Below are 15,032 nucleotides of genomic sequence, written 5' to 3'. Positions count from 1 at the left end.
AGAAGAGAAAAACATAGATGTCGCTCCAGAGTTTAAGTCGCACCAGCCTTGGCAATTACCTTGGCATGGAGGTCGTAACTGCACTGTTTAGACGCCTCTCCCGGCATCACATTTGTCAAGCTCTCATTTGTGAACTCGTTCCTCTAGCTGTGGCCATCAAGCTTTTAGTCCGCAATTAGCTCTTTCTGTTTTCTTTGTTGGAGTAAGAGTAACTTCCACTTTTCGCCAGTGCCCCACAAGTTTCTTGCCCAAACTTTTTACAATCTTCAGTGGGACAGGAGTAGCAAATACTGGTACACGTGTCAGTGTGAAAATAACAAACATGTGAAATTACTTTGATGTATAATTTTAAGTCGCACCTGAGTATAAGTCGCACGCCCTGCCAAACTATGAAAAAAAGTGCGACTTATAGTCTGGAAAATAAGGTAATTTGATACAATGTTAAAAATGGATAACATTATAGTTCAAAAAGGGACAATCATATGCTTGTGTTTTTTCCTACTTCTTTCAAGCGCGTCGATTACACAGTTCAAGTGCAGTAACTTCTGTTTGCTAAAATTGTAACTTTGAAACCTTCTGCAACAACAAACAGACACTCTCCCACCGTCGTAAAAGCTGCAGTTGTTGTGGGGTCTGCCTACGGGGGATAATGACCACGCAGGACCAGCTAAACACCTGTCAACCTTTCTAGGAGACAGGAAAGTGACATGCCTGATTATTTCTTCCATGTTACATATTTAATATCCTCACACGCTGCATATAGAGCCTTCATTATTCACAAGCACACACACGCGGTTCATGTTTAGGGCCGTTGAGAGGAAGTGTCACCTTGGTCCGACCAGACGACAGCGATCAGTAAATAACCTTGACACCACGACTACTGCCCCCCAGGAGTAAGAACTGTGTGTGTCAATATGGCAGTATATTACAGAGGAAAACAAGTAAAAATGGACAAGGAACTGCCTAATATTGAGGCTGCTGTTCAGTATTTTAGGTGTTAGAAGTGTGCATGAGGGAAAGATACAACATTGACCAAAATGAATCATAGAAAGTACTACAAAATCTTTTCCTAAATTTTCAATTTTTTACTTACAGGGCACTAAAAAGCCATGCAAAGTTAATAGTAAACCCAAGAGGAAGCCATTTAGGCACAACTGGCCACATTTTATATGAATACAGGAAATTACTTAGTTAGAATTATACCATAATTGTATTTTATATTAAGGCAAAAGGTTAAGTCGAATCAGATCATAATAAATCGTATTCAAAGCCACAGAAGTGAATGTCTTAGTGGTCAGAATTGTGCAGTCATTAGTGTTGGCTGAGTTGTTTGTGATCCACTAATTGGAGCCACTGAGGCGCTGCTCTTAAGTCACTTCTGGAGCACGATCGCAGGCACTTGCACTGATGTGCGTGTGTGTGTTTATGTGTGTGTATGTGTGTGTGTGTGTGTGTGTACTTAAAGCTATTATCATTAGTGGTGAGAGTGAGGCAAGCTCATTTCACATTCAGGACAGTCTGACTGATACTCTGTAACCCTACTCTGCTGAATGGCCCGGGACTGTTTTAACAGCCAGCCACACAAGTCGAGGCCATTTCTCATAGTGACTTCATAAAAGTCCGGGCCCCCCTGCGTCCCCCCTGACAGGCCTTAGACTCCCCCACTTTGTCCAGGCTCTCGCTAATGCCTTTACCCCAAAACCATGATGTCACTCACAGGTGCAAGCAGGTGTTTAAAAGTCTCTATCTTACTGTACAAAGGAAAGAACTTACCTAGCGACGGAATGAAGTTGTGGAGATGCAGGAGACCACATGAAAAAGAGAACAAAAAGGAAGATATTATTATACTGGAGTTCCCAAAGTGGAGGCTCTGGGCTGGGTTGCAAGATCATTTTAAGGCATAGTTGTTGTTTTCTTTTTAAGAATAATGAAATTGTATTCATGTGTTTCAATAGTATATCTGAGACTTCAAATAACAATGTTCACATCAATATTGCGGATTGTCGAGAACTGAAAAGTCTGGGAACACTTCACAGAATGCACAGTTCTGTAGATATTATTATACCAAAATCTACAGTAGTTGTGAGTAACTTCTTAAGAAAGCGCAGGACAACATGTGATTCAGTGAACTGAAGAGCCTTGATTTGTGGACGCCCCAGAAAGGAAAAGGCAAAACAGAAGTGAAATGATAACTCCAATTATGCTACTGCAGCTTGTCTTTTGCCGAGTACTCTTACACGCTTTATAGACTGTGTAGAAACAGAGATCGAGCGGGTTTGCCTCTATGACAGAAATACAGCTCTCCTGACTATTGTGACTGTGCATTGCCTATTACTTATAAGAACAAATACTGACATACAGCAGTGACTCGCGATTGCAGAGAAGATAAACTATAAATGATTTTCAATGTAGTGAAGCAGGCTGAGGCAGTGTGTGAAAAACTGTACAGCATGTGCACCGGAGCCCACCACTAGGTAACTGCTCCTGGTAGACCAATAAAAAACAAATGCTAGATGGAGCAGTATAAAGTCAGGACGAGGGGGGGAGAAAAAAAGCGCCTAACCACTCATCAGAAATATGATCAAGTCTGCACCGGAGGGGGGCTTGCACAGGGCGACTCATTAGCACATAATGGGAGGTGAGTGCGCGATGTCGGGCGGGTGCGGTGATGGAAGTAGCTGCGGAGCTTGTGGGCGATATGGCATTTGTGTTCCATGTGGAGGGTGAAGCCTTGTTGTGGTTTGAGGAGCGGAGGCCACCTCGAGCTAACTGCTCCTGGTAGACCTATAAATTTACCTTCATAAACAGGGGAGACGCACGGAGGAGAGGAAGGAGGAGGAGGAGGAGGAGTGGAGGAGTGGAAGGAAAATAGAAACAAGGAAGGAATTTGAGAAGATACGGAGTTCATTCATATTAAGTGATCTTCTTTTGATTTTTTTATTAGATGTTGAGATTTGCATTCTTCCGGATCTTATTGAGTGTGCTTTAGCACTTGCACTAGAATTTATTGCATATATTGTCTCATGCTATTGTTATCAAGGGAACAAATAATTACTTGGGCTATACATTTTTTTTTTTTTAATATTCATCTCTGTCTTGACCACAGTGAGAAACTGATACCTATTTTTTCCATGGATCACTATGTTTTGTAAAGTACTATATGTTACCAACTTGAAACTTTCCAGTCAGGTGTTGTGTTGTCAAGGCATCCATAAACCGCCTTGTTAAAATTAAGTCCTTTTCGAAAAATCCTCAGTCCAAACCTTCGTGACCAGGCTGGTTTGATCATTAGCAGCGGCTCTACGACTCATTGGAGTGACAGGCCTCCGAGGGGTAACCCACGGCAACCCCGGACCCCCACCCACGTCCCGTCCCGCCTCGGGCCCTCCTTGGGACGTCTTCATCCTGCTCTTTTCCCCCCTTCAGCCAATCACTTCCCCAGATGGTGGCGGGTCATCCAGGAAGTAGGAAGTAGGGGTCGTCCAATGGAAAAGTCGGATCGGACCTTTCCCGTTGACCCATAACGCCCCCCGCCCCCCTCATCCTTTCACAAAAACAGACCCGACCTGTCCATACATCTATTTTAGGGGGGGGGGGGGGCTAGACTGTCCAGCTGCCCACCACCAAAGTAGACAAAGACGGAAACCTTGCCGATCATGGTTTACTGCACTCCTACAGCAACAAGGCATGGACAGATTAAGTGTAGTGCTTACAGATGACGGATGCTGCCTTTGATGGACAATGCTATTTTACAATCAAATACATATCAGTAAAACTCAGGGAAATAAAGATCTAGGAAATCGAGTTAGACAGGTGCCGTAAAACATTGCATGCCTTCTACAAATGGGGCCAAACTGAGGCGTAAATTTCCCCAAATTGTTTTCCCTTGCATCCCGCCCTCCATCCATCATAGGCCTAACCACGTAGCTGTCTCAAAGAGAGGATGACTCACTGCCACAAGATTTATGTCACGCCGTCTCCAAAAGTTTATATTGTCTGTTTGATGTCGTACCTTTATTTCAATTTCAAAACAAAATTTCTTTCCAATTTTTCTTTTTTTCGGGGGAAGGGAAGAGAAGTTTGTGTGTCTGGAGTTTTTGGTGAGCGACTTTCAAAGCAGCTGGAAAGTTTACAAAGAGGTTTAGCCTCCCACCAAGGCATCCAGTATTAGTTTTACTGTTAAGACAATTATCCTGCCACACCAAGACCCCAAGAGGGAAAAGTACTCAAAATACTGTGTACTCCATTGAAAGTGCTGATGCAGAAAAAAAAGTCAATAGTCTTTGCAATTCATAATGAAACAGAATTGTGGTATTTTCTTTTTTAATCTGAAATATTTCCTCATACCAAGTGCTTGCATTATCTCCTGGTCCCCGTACAACACATACTATCTCCCCCTGTGAACCAGTGCACCCGTGTGTGCTCTGAATGATTTGACAGCACTGGGGACCTGAGATGTGTCTTCAATGGTCTTTGGCTCTTTTTGCATCATTCCTTCTTTCTTCTGTCTCTCCACTTTACGCAGAATGCTTTGAGGCGCTGTCATGCCGCCTTTTGAACCAAGATCTGAGAAAGTATTTTGGCTCACGTACTATACGCAGCCTGTGTGCCTCATTCAGGTGCTATTGGTGTTTTGATAGCCAGTCCCTTTTGGTCAATATCGCATGTAAAGGAAATAGAAAAAAAAGAAAAATCAACCTTGGAGATTGAATGGTGTGTCTTTGTTACATTTTTTTGCCAATATGTCACATGAAATGAACATTAGTTTAGTAGACAGACAGGCAGGTTGAAATAACCAGGGCACTGCTGGTTCTGTCATCGGGTGTAGTGGTGGACCAAAGAAACTAGTTTAGGTTATCGAGATTCATTGAAGATTGAAAACTTCAAATTTCCCGTCACTTTATGTAGTGTTGTATCTAATGTGCATGTGTATGTGAAATGTGTATGTGACAAAAAAATGTATAAGGCTGGGACAAAATTGAATCGGATTTGGATCGCAATACTTTTTGCTGCAAAGCAAAGTCATATCATATCGTATATCGCATTGTGATTTTTTTTTATATTGTTGTAATTTTTTATATCGCTGTGGACAAGATATCATCTACGTTACGCTCAGCTGCATCAGAGCAGCATAAACACTGACTGTGTAGGACACAGGGGCAGGTGCTTAAAAAGTAAAATGAAATGAAGGATGTGAATTGCTTGAGCGGATCGTATTTGCAAGGAAAAAGAAAAGAAAAAAAGAATGAAATATCTTTGCATTAATGTTCCGAATCGGCTTTAGGCTAGTATTTTGAAGTAATTTGTCCATTGTCAATTATATTGTCAAATTTATCATTATCGTGATATTTCCTTTTTATATCGTGATAGAGATTTTAGGCCAAATCGCCCTGCCCTAATACAAAGTATCGATTATCAAGTATCGCAATATTTTCAATACATTTTTAACATACATTGCTTTGTTTTCCAGTATTAGTTACACAACTCTTTATCACATGTTGTGTTAATGCACTTTTCAATCTTGACATTTCAACATTACTGTATCGCAATGCATATCGGATCGGCCCCTGCGTATTGTGATATGTATCGGATCGTGACAAAAGTGGCTCGCCCCAGTTCTGTTTTGATCTGACAGGGATGAACATCTTGACCACACCACAATGTCCACTTGAGCATGTGTGTGTGTGTGTGTGTGTGTGTGTGTGTGTGTGTTAAATCAGTATTATAAAGAGCAAAACAGAAAACCAGCCGGGAGGGAGCATGCTTTTACACCTGTCAGCACCCAACTCAAGTGCGTTTCGATAATATTTATATGTGGCGCGCACAAAGAAAGGCAAAGAAACAGGCGGCAAACAAGCACTTCAACAACCTGACTGCAATTTTGTGTAAATTTCTCCTTAAAGAAACCCTCTCTCTCTCTATCTCTCTCACGCACACACACACGGACGGCGTATATTGTGGAGCTATCATATAGTTGCTGTCAAAGCCACCGCCAATTATGACCATTAGGAGTCCCATCATGTCAGTAGCTGTCCCCGCGCCCCCCTCCCTCGCCCCCCGGCGCCCCTCCCTCTCGTGGTGCAGACCTATAATCTAACCTCACTTTGCTCCCATCACAAACACACCAGCGCACGATTGTTACATGTCCCGTTTTATCCGCTCCCTCTTTCTCTCCAGAGCAATCTTTCTTTTTTTTTTTTTTTTTTTTTTTAGACAGAAGCAAATGGATGTCTTCGCTACAAGAGAAAGGAAGAAAAAAAAGTTTGGCGCGGAAACAGTGTAGTGGTGGGGGAAAAAAAGTCTTTGTCATTCATAAAGTAGCTTTCAATCAAGATAAAAGGCCGTACTAATTGCGATACTCAAATTAAAGTGCCATTTTGACTTTAAATATGATCTGTAAAGGCGATATTTCAGTGCCATTTCCCAACTGTTCGCTCCATGTGGCAGACGTATATAAATGTGTGTTGAACAGGAAACTATTAGCCCCACAGCCAGCGGCTAGACAGTTGTTAGGCCACCTGTTTGAGTTAACAGGTAGTTCCTATTTTATGAGTGCTAAGTAGACTGTTTCCTTTTTGAGTGGGACACTTTGTGAGAGCAGGACTTTTCTAAAGAGTTCATTCAGTCAGTGTTGTGTGTTAATGTGAATGAGGGGTTGCATAGTAACCACAGTAAACTCGGCTTATACCAAAGACTTAAGGCGTGATTCCTGTTTTTTTTTTTTCAAGTTTCCCCCATCAACCTAAACATCCACAATAGACTCAACAAGTTGTGCTAAGGAAGCACATTATATTGTCACGTTATCTTGATTGCAATATAACGTAAGTGTTGCAAATTCCAAATCACAAGAAGCCACAATATTTCCCCCAATAATTAGTCGTGCTTTTTCTCATTTAGTTTGATTTTAGCCTTGTTTTGGTCCATTTCTTATTTTAAAACAATTTGACTAAACAAATCATTGTTTAAGTATTTTCAACACAATGCAATGACATAAATTATTGAATATTGTTTTTTGTGTTGCAAAGCCCTATTACTTGGTCTACCATGAGTATACAGTATCTCATTCTGTAAGGCATAAATGTAACTAAAACTTGCACAGGTTTCTACCACAGTAACAAGTGCCTCTTCTTGTATTGTGATTATTGTAAAATCACACAAGCTGTGTGTCTACTGTTGTCCTTTATGTTATTAAACCCCATGATAGGCAGATGCTACAGTCGTGTCCTCTGAGTGCTTGGCTACAGCTCTAACTGGGCACTAAGGCTTTCTGGAGCAGACACTGCTGTTCTACGATGCACCCCTGATCTCTCAAGCCGACAGAGCGGGACTCACACTGGGGTCACTGCCACATTTAATTGGGTCCCCGAACTATCCCTGAAAGGAGGACACACAGAGATCTGTGTGAAGTTTGGTTAAATGTCTTCAAAAGAAAAGGCTCCACGACGGTAGGGGTATTTCTATTATGAAGGCATCAAAGGTATCATGTTTAAGTGTCGCAGTGTGTGGTAATAGCTGCTGACACCATTGCACATACAGGTGCAGCCCCCCACAGCGGCCCAGAGTGTGTCATTATGCCTATCAGGATCACTCTGCCGGGATTAGACCAGCGTTGGAAGCATGCACAGCCGGTCACAACGCTCCATCCACACGCTGCTGGACACCAAATCCCCGCCACTGTGTGTGCCGTGACCACGTGCCAATATGCTTGTCCTGCGGTGAGCGGTGAGCAGAGATATCAGCGCACCACTGAGGCCTTTATACAGCTAATCCATCACACACATACACACACATTCATACACACCACACTGTACTGGGGCAGCGTAATTACTTTTACAATACAGATATGGTCCAGGTCAAGAAAGTCCACTTCTGAGAACGTCCTACTTCCTAAACCTATGTCAGGAAGACGGATTCCTGTCCTATCCAGAGGTATCGATAAAAAAAATAGGACCATTGCTTTTGACTTTTGAATGGTCCTCAAAATGATGAGCAATTTCCCGATTCTCTTTGAAATTGGACAGGTTGTGTTAAAAATTGTAAACATATTGGGTATGAATGTGCACAGATGGTTCTTAAAATACAGGAGTGGGCTCAGACGGCTAGCACATGTGCTGACAGTCTGTCCGTCTTTAACCAAACCCCTCCTTGTCGCAGCCCACTTGATGCTCCTCCACACAGGCAGAAACACCCAGCGATGGAGATGAGTAAAAACTTGGACGGATGCTGACGTAGGTGGATGCAAATGCGGCCCAGTTTGTCAGTCTGGACCCACACAAAAGAACTTGATGTGTGTGGAGTTTTCTAAAGGCTGCTGTGGGTGCCTCCTTTTCTGACGGGGCAGCGGGGGTAGCGACGACAATACAACAGTTTGGTGGGCTGGGTGCATTAAGCTCCCTTAGAGCAAGCGCAGAGTCACTGAGCCAAGGGGCTGGTCATTTGGCTGTTTTCAGTGAAGGGTAAAAAGGCAGCAGGAGGAGGGGGGTTGGGGGTAAGGCTAGGGGGCATTGGGGTAGTTCTCGCTCGGGACAATCTCCATCTCCTCCTCCCTTCTGTGGCCATTCTTCTGCCTCTCCACTGGCCCTTTTCTTCAGGGTTAATACAGCCTGCCGCGGAGGGTGGGATGTGGTGCAGTCCGTGGTGGCGAGGAATGATCTAATGCCAAACTAAACCAAGAGCTTCCATTACTGTAGATTCACTTCTATGTCATTGAAACTTCAAAGTCATTGGTGGTTTAGGTAAATAAATATGTAACACTTTAACAGTGTTTCAAGGTCGTTTTCACTTTTTGCCACCCAAGAGAAATTTGTGATGAGCGGTCATAGTATTGTATAAGTAGGAAGAATGTGAAATCATCATTAAAGTCTGTAAATTCATATCGATATTCACACTAAACTTTTGCCTGATGAAAGATTGCTCATTTTTTGGGCAAATGCCTAGAACAAAGACAATGCTGTGGCAAAGAGAGGGATGAGAGGCAGAGAAAAAGGATAAAAGCTGTCTCCACTTTAAAGTGGATTAAAGGCACACAGTGCTAAAACAATGGGAGGTGAAAAATCAAATTAGGCCTCCTAAAAACATCAAACGAACAGAGCCAGGAACAGCTAAGCTTCCTCTGTGGTTAATCTGTGGACTCACTTGGAATGATGCTCACAGCTATTCACAAGTGCTTCTCATGCACACTACACTGCAGTATATCCCTTGTAGTAGTTGTAGTAGTAGTAGTGTTGTTGTTGTCGTAAAGAGTTTGCATAAAACTCAACTTTTTAGTAAGTAAGTGCTTTATTTGTCAATGTACAAGCGTACAACGAAATAGTGTAATAAATCAATGTAAAAAGTAGTATTTCATTCCCCGAAAAAAACAACAAACTGTCAAAAACTCCTATACAAAACCAACTATGGCGACAAATAGTTTCCCCTTCATGTACTCTGTCCTTGTTGATGTGTTTTCGTTTGCCATGTTCTTCCTGTGTTTTTGTTGTGCGCCCCTGCTGTCTCCTCTGCTTCACACATTTTCTACATACGTATGCACTGTATGCTTCATTGTCTCATCTCCCATGTCAGTGTTTTCTTTGTGCCCCATGATCAGAATGTACATGCTGCAACTTACAGGTACATGAAAGAAGTTTGGTTGGAGAAAACTTCCAAGAGTAAACTTCAAGACGCATCCTCCTACCCACGCATGTTCTCTGTTGTTCTCAACTTTCTTTGCAAACTCTGGCCTTTTAAATGGTAAAGCCTTCCACTACTGCGCTATCTACATGTGGATGTGTCCGGGCCTTGACTACAGCCTCACTTAAAATGACTTTCTCTCCCTCTACACCTCCCACTGTTCCCAGTAAAGGAGAAGAATGCCCCAGCAGCAAAGCATGTTCCATTGTTCACGCTCTGCCTCCAATTTGCTCTCCACATTCTGCGGCCGGGCCCGAGACGTTACGCCGGCTTAAGGGACAAATCGCACACACAAAAAAAAAAAAGAAGCCAAAGACGGCGGTGGAAGAGAGCGGAGAGGAGAGAGGGCGGGGGTGGGAGATATGGAGAGCGTTGCGAGGGGAAGGTGGGGGCCAAACCCTCTTCAGAGCAATGCAATTATGGTGCGCATTTGAAGCCGGCGGGGTTTTTTGTGGCAACCCCGATCGCTCTCTTTCCCTCTGTACTTTAGCGGCCGAAGCTAATAGCCATAGCCGCCGCAATTTCTACGGTACATGACATTAACATGGTAGCGTGTCGCCGACAAAGGGCAGCATTCAAAGGGACTTAGAAAAGAGCAGCGGTTTCGCCTGGTTAAGTAGGCCTCAACCTGCCAAGAAGGCAAGACAGGCAGACAGCTAGTGTGTTTATTACCCCAGCCACCTACAGAGAGCAGAGGTGTCCGTGCCCCTTTACCTCTGTCGTGCGAGTATAAATATGCACTGCGCTGTTGCGTGGGATACAGACGTCTGACGGGTAGAAACCTAAGCATAGATCTTGAAAAGAACCTGCAAAAACCCAAAAACTTCAAACTTGTCTGGGGGGGAAAAAAAAGTCTATTTAGTGATGATGTTACTTTTATGTGCACAAAAGCTCTTTTTACAGTTTTGAGGTCAAAATAACTGTAAAAATGAAATGTCATCAAGCATTTATTAAACTATATACGGCCATGTGACGAGCTGTTGCCAGGAGTACAGCTGTGCGAGTGGACGAAACCTAAGACGGCATGTACAAAAGAATGTGCAACAATAAAACAACACTTCACTGGGAATCGGCTCTAGTTGCACTTTTACATACAAGTAAAATTCATCACATGGCTCGGACCACCGTGTCAGACAGCTGCCCTCTCCGGTAGCATAAGCAGAAAGTTAATACATGTTATAGGAGTGATTATATGCATGCATGTGTGTGGAGAAGCAGCTGGGGGGTTTTATCATTTCCAAACAGTAGCAATGGTTTTGTTCATCTAAATGCTCCCCTGACTAATTTGAGTGGCCATGTGTTTGTGTTAAAGGCCGTACTTTCCGCGGGCATGTGGGATGAGATTACACTGAAAACGATTGCGTGGCGATACAGATGTGCAACATGGGTTTAGTGTTACCTTCGATTCAACAAGGGGTCGCACGCACGGAGTTTTGTAAATGTTATGACTGCGTGTGCGTTCTTGTTTTAATGGGCACAAGTAGAAGAAAAACTTTTAGAGACCGTCAAACAAATTTCCGCTTTTTCAGAATTGTAATGGTTGAGGAAAGAGTGGGGGGGGGAAAGTGTATTTGTTTGAGGAAATGTTTGTGTTGGTAATAGTATCATTTTCAGATCAGTAAGCAGAGGGAGGGGGGGGGGGGGGCTGTGTGGCAGATGAGCAGAAGGCAGAGTGAGTCAGTGGCCGCGGGTCCGACACAAAAGACAAAGTTGCGCTACACAAAGAAAGAATAAAGAAAAAAAAGAAAGCGTAGAAGCTAAAACGGCAGCGTGGACACAGCAGCGGGGCGGAGGGTGGGATAGAGAGGGAATGGGGACAGGGGGGGTGGTAGTGAAAACCGAAGGGTAAACTCCCACATTCAAGCCCCCTGTCCCATTCAAAAGACCATCTGTGGCTCAAAATGGATGTGTGCGTTCAAAAACATTTTCGTTTTTTTTTTTTTTTCTAATTCTGGAGCGTCCCCGAGCGGGTGGAGCAAGGCACGGGGACAGGGGGGGGGGGTTTGGTTGAAGGAGGAGGAGAGCGAGGCGGGCGTGAAAAGTCCAGCGCCTACGTCCCATCACTTTCCTTTAGAAGAGAGAAGACCGTAAACAAATAAATGAGATACGTGTGTGTGTGTGTGTGTGTGTGTGTGTGTGTGTGTGTGTGTGTGTGTGTGTGTGTGTGTGTGTGTGTGTGTGTATTGGAGGGCCCCCCTTTTAAAACAGGGTCCAACTACACAAACCGAATTACACGGGCAGAGCAGGACGGACACAGCCATTTTAGAGACAAAACCAGCTTGAAATTTGCCGTTAGCGACACACAACTGGAACAGACATTCGAGGCCCGTTTAGGAAATCGACCATGTCCCACTTGGATTTAAATACAGAAACTATGCTTTTAGTGGCGTATTAAGGAAGGGGGTGAGAATGTCATTTGTATTGTGTGTATGGTGTGAAGGAAGAAACAGTTTGACCTCAACAACAGATGCACAATGTTGTTGTTCCATTATTCAAAATAAAATGTAGGAACATATTTGTATGTAGTTATTTATTCATGTGTCAAACTGGGTTGGCATTTGAGTTAGCACCAAATCATGCTGAGTTTTAAAGTGCATATGACGGGTTTTAATGCTTTTGAAAATATGACTTATTTAGATATTTAGATAGAATAACATCTGTTGTAAGTAAATAATTTGTTAAAATTGAAAGATAAATAAAGGTAAAGTGCAGTTCGACTCACTCATTTGCCATTGACTTAACATGGTTGGCACGGCAACAGTTTAAAATGGTTGTCCTCTCTCTATGTCACTTCCTGTCGGTGTCCAATAAGGAAGTGAAACTATAAACATCACAAAAATGGTCAAACAAAAGAAAGCTGGGTACAATCATGAGCAAAATCTTAAATATAATTGTGTTAACTATGTTTTAGCAAAAATTGTGTCTAATGTGTCATATGCACTTAAAAAAAATGACATTTGTCTGTGGATATTTGCAGGAATATGATGATGATGAAGATAAAGAAAGTCAATCATATAACAATAATCAAAACAATAATAAATATCAGCAAACAGTACTTAAAAGTTTATTTGTCCAAAACACTGCATTGTCATTGAAACGTCCCCCTTTTTGCAGTTTGTTTACACCAGAACCTAATTGATCCTTCATACACACTCCTAAACATGTTTTCATATCAGCGTCTCCTCCACCGCCTCCTCCCCTCCGGACGGTTGTCGCCCTCTCTCCAGATTGAGTGGCTCCCATTCATCCCCCCCAACCCCCCACCCCCCTCCGTGTCAATTAATTAAGTGCGCGCTTTTCTTTAGCCGTGCACGCCAATTAGCATGAGATAAATATGCATCAGCCGAATTATCTTGTCTTGTCATTTGGCGCCCCTGCACTCGGCGTCTCGATGTTAACGCTAATTTGCATCGTGAGTATTTTTAAATGCGTGTTAATTAGGAGCAGGTATTAGGCCGTACCTTGATGCGGGACCCCGGTGAAACGTGTTCGAGTGCTTTCACAGCCTATGGGAACATGACACCGTGATTAAAGGCTACAAATGAGACGCGGCTCGAGAGGCTCGCGTTATTCATCGGATGGGCTAAGGCAGCTGAGGTATAGCGCTTTAAACAAGTGTGGGGGGGGGGCATCAAAGACAAAAGACGCACAGCTGAGCATGCGAGCAAACTATACATATTTAGCTCAGGTGCTTTTTAGACTCGTGTTATATCTGTACTTCGGCTTTGTCAAACTTCCGGCACAGTCGACGAACGGATATTCTTCATTTTCGCCACAAATAATGACAAACCCATCCGACATTGTTCCCGAAGATTTGAAGCTTTTTTCTTTTGCCTTTTGCAATTAAACGGCAGAATTAAGCGCCCCCAGCGGACTCAAAAATCCGAAATGGTTTTGACCGGCGCGAGGCCTTCTCTAAACTTCCTGCAAGATAATCAAATAATGGGCGCACGAGTCGATTTCCTCTAATAGGCGTAGGGGCAATTCAAACGATAGACTTCATAGCATTACATCACTCACGCAGCACTCTGACAAGCCATTTACCCACAATCAATTACCTCACTGACCATAAAAACTAAACTAATGTCAAATACCACATATTTTAATCAACTTGGAGAAGGGTGGGGGGGGGAGTATTGCTCACCTCAAATATTTGGATGAAGGCCGGATGCTCGGGTGGCACGGCTTAATTAAATTAACGTGGGCCATATTTGATTGGTGCCCATTAAAATCGCTGGTCTTTATGGCGTGATTCCCAAAATGTATCGCTAAAGGTTAACGGCTTGTAAGAAAAGGAGCATGCAGGGTTTTTTCTTTTTTTTCCCCTTTTTTTAAATTACGCTTGGACAGTGTTTTATTGTGCAAAACTAAATCTCCTAAAGTGATATTTCAACAGCTTCTGCGCAGAGCGGCCCGTCACTAAATCACGTCAGGAGCTTCATCAAGGAGACATGACTTTATTCAGTCTGTAGGTAAAGGAGAGGGAGAGGAAGAGTCTTCATCTTCGGGGTAGAGATTCTAAGATTCTTATATAAAGTTTTGTTGTTATTAAGTACATTTTCTATACTGAGGAGGGTGGGAGAGACGGGGCAAACATTGAGGAAATTGGGGTTTCAGGGCCTTTAAGAGACCAGGAAACTGTGTGTGTAGTCAAATAAGAGGCAGGTGACAGTGCAGATGGTTTGCCCAGCACTAAATTCTGCCGCGGACAAAGAGTGAATGGCTGAGAAAGAAAGTGCAGAGTCGCTTCGGTGTTTGTGTGTGTGTGTGTGTGTGTGTGTGTGTGTGTGTCCGGGGGCCCTCTTGTTTCCTGACCCCCAGCAACACTCTGTCCAAGTTGACCTTTAGTCCCCACCAGAGGACCCCCCAGCCGCAGGTTGGAACCCCTCCACTCTTTGCCTTGTGTTTTCCCCTCTCTATCAATTATCATTTGTCCAAACGGAGGACGCATTATGTGGCCCCGACTTTAGGGGACGCACTCACTCAAAATGCTAATTCCCACTCACACCATTTTTCTCGATGAGCTGCCTGTCACTGGATAGGGCAGAGGAGTTAAGTGCGTCTGTGCTGGAAACTCGGTGCGTTGGTTTAACAGATCTCTGGCAACGATTAGGACACAGTTAAAATGTACTTTTCGTTTTGTCATGTATTGATTTAAAAAAAAGTTAATTAAAAGTTTTCCTCTCACTTTTCCACACTGATGCAAGCAACCGTTTTTGCAGGAGAGCCAATAGATTTGTCTATAGCTTGAAGACCACTTGCTCAGACTGGCGACAACGGTCCGACCCCTCGACTTAAAACAATGTCCTCTTAAAAAAAAACAAAGTGTCTGCGCCCGTAACATAAATTTGGAAGATTTAACG

General features: G+C 43.3%; 1 protein-coding gene across 6 annotated transcripts in view; it reads right to left on the bottom strand.

The window, feature by feature from the left end:
• Positions 1-15,032, bottom strand: part of rnf220a (ring finger protein 220a) — a 122,282-nt gene that overhangs the window by 73,944 nt on the left and 33,306 nt on the right. Inside the window, exon 1 of one of the 6 annotated variants that reach the window (XM_079568852.1) lies at positions 1,774-1,807. The exons of the other annotated variants lie outside the window; for them this stretch is intronic. The gene's annotated coding sequence lies outside the window, so the exon portion shown is untranslated. Of the gene's footprint in view, positions 1-1,773; positions 1,808-15,032 lie in introns of those variants that run through there. 6 annotated transcript variants of the gene reach the window in all.

This window comes from Gobius niger (assembly GCF_951799975.1).
Source record: "Gobius niger genome assembly, chromosome: 13".
In the NCBI taxonomy this organism is placed as follows: domain Eukaryota; kingdom Metazoa; phylum Chordata; class Actinopteri; order Gobiiformes; family Gobiidae; genus Gobius; species Gobius niger.
Note: the sequence above shows the minus strand (reverse complement) of the source record. Positions and strands in the feature narration are given on the sequence as shown.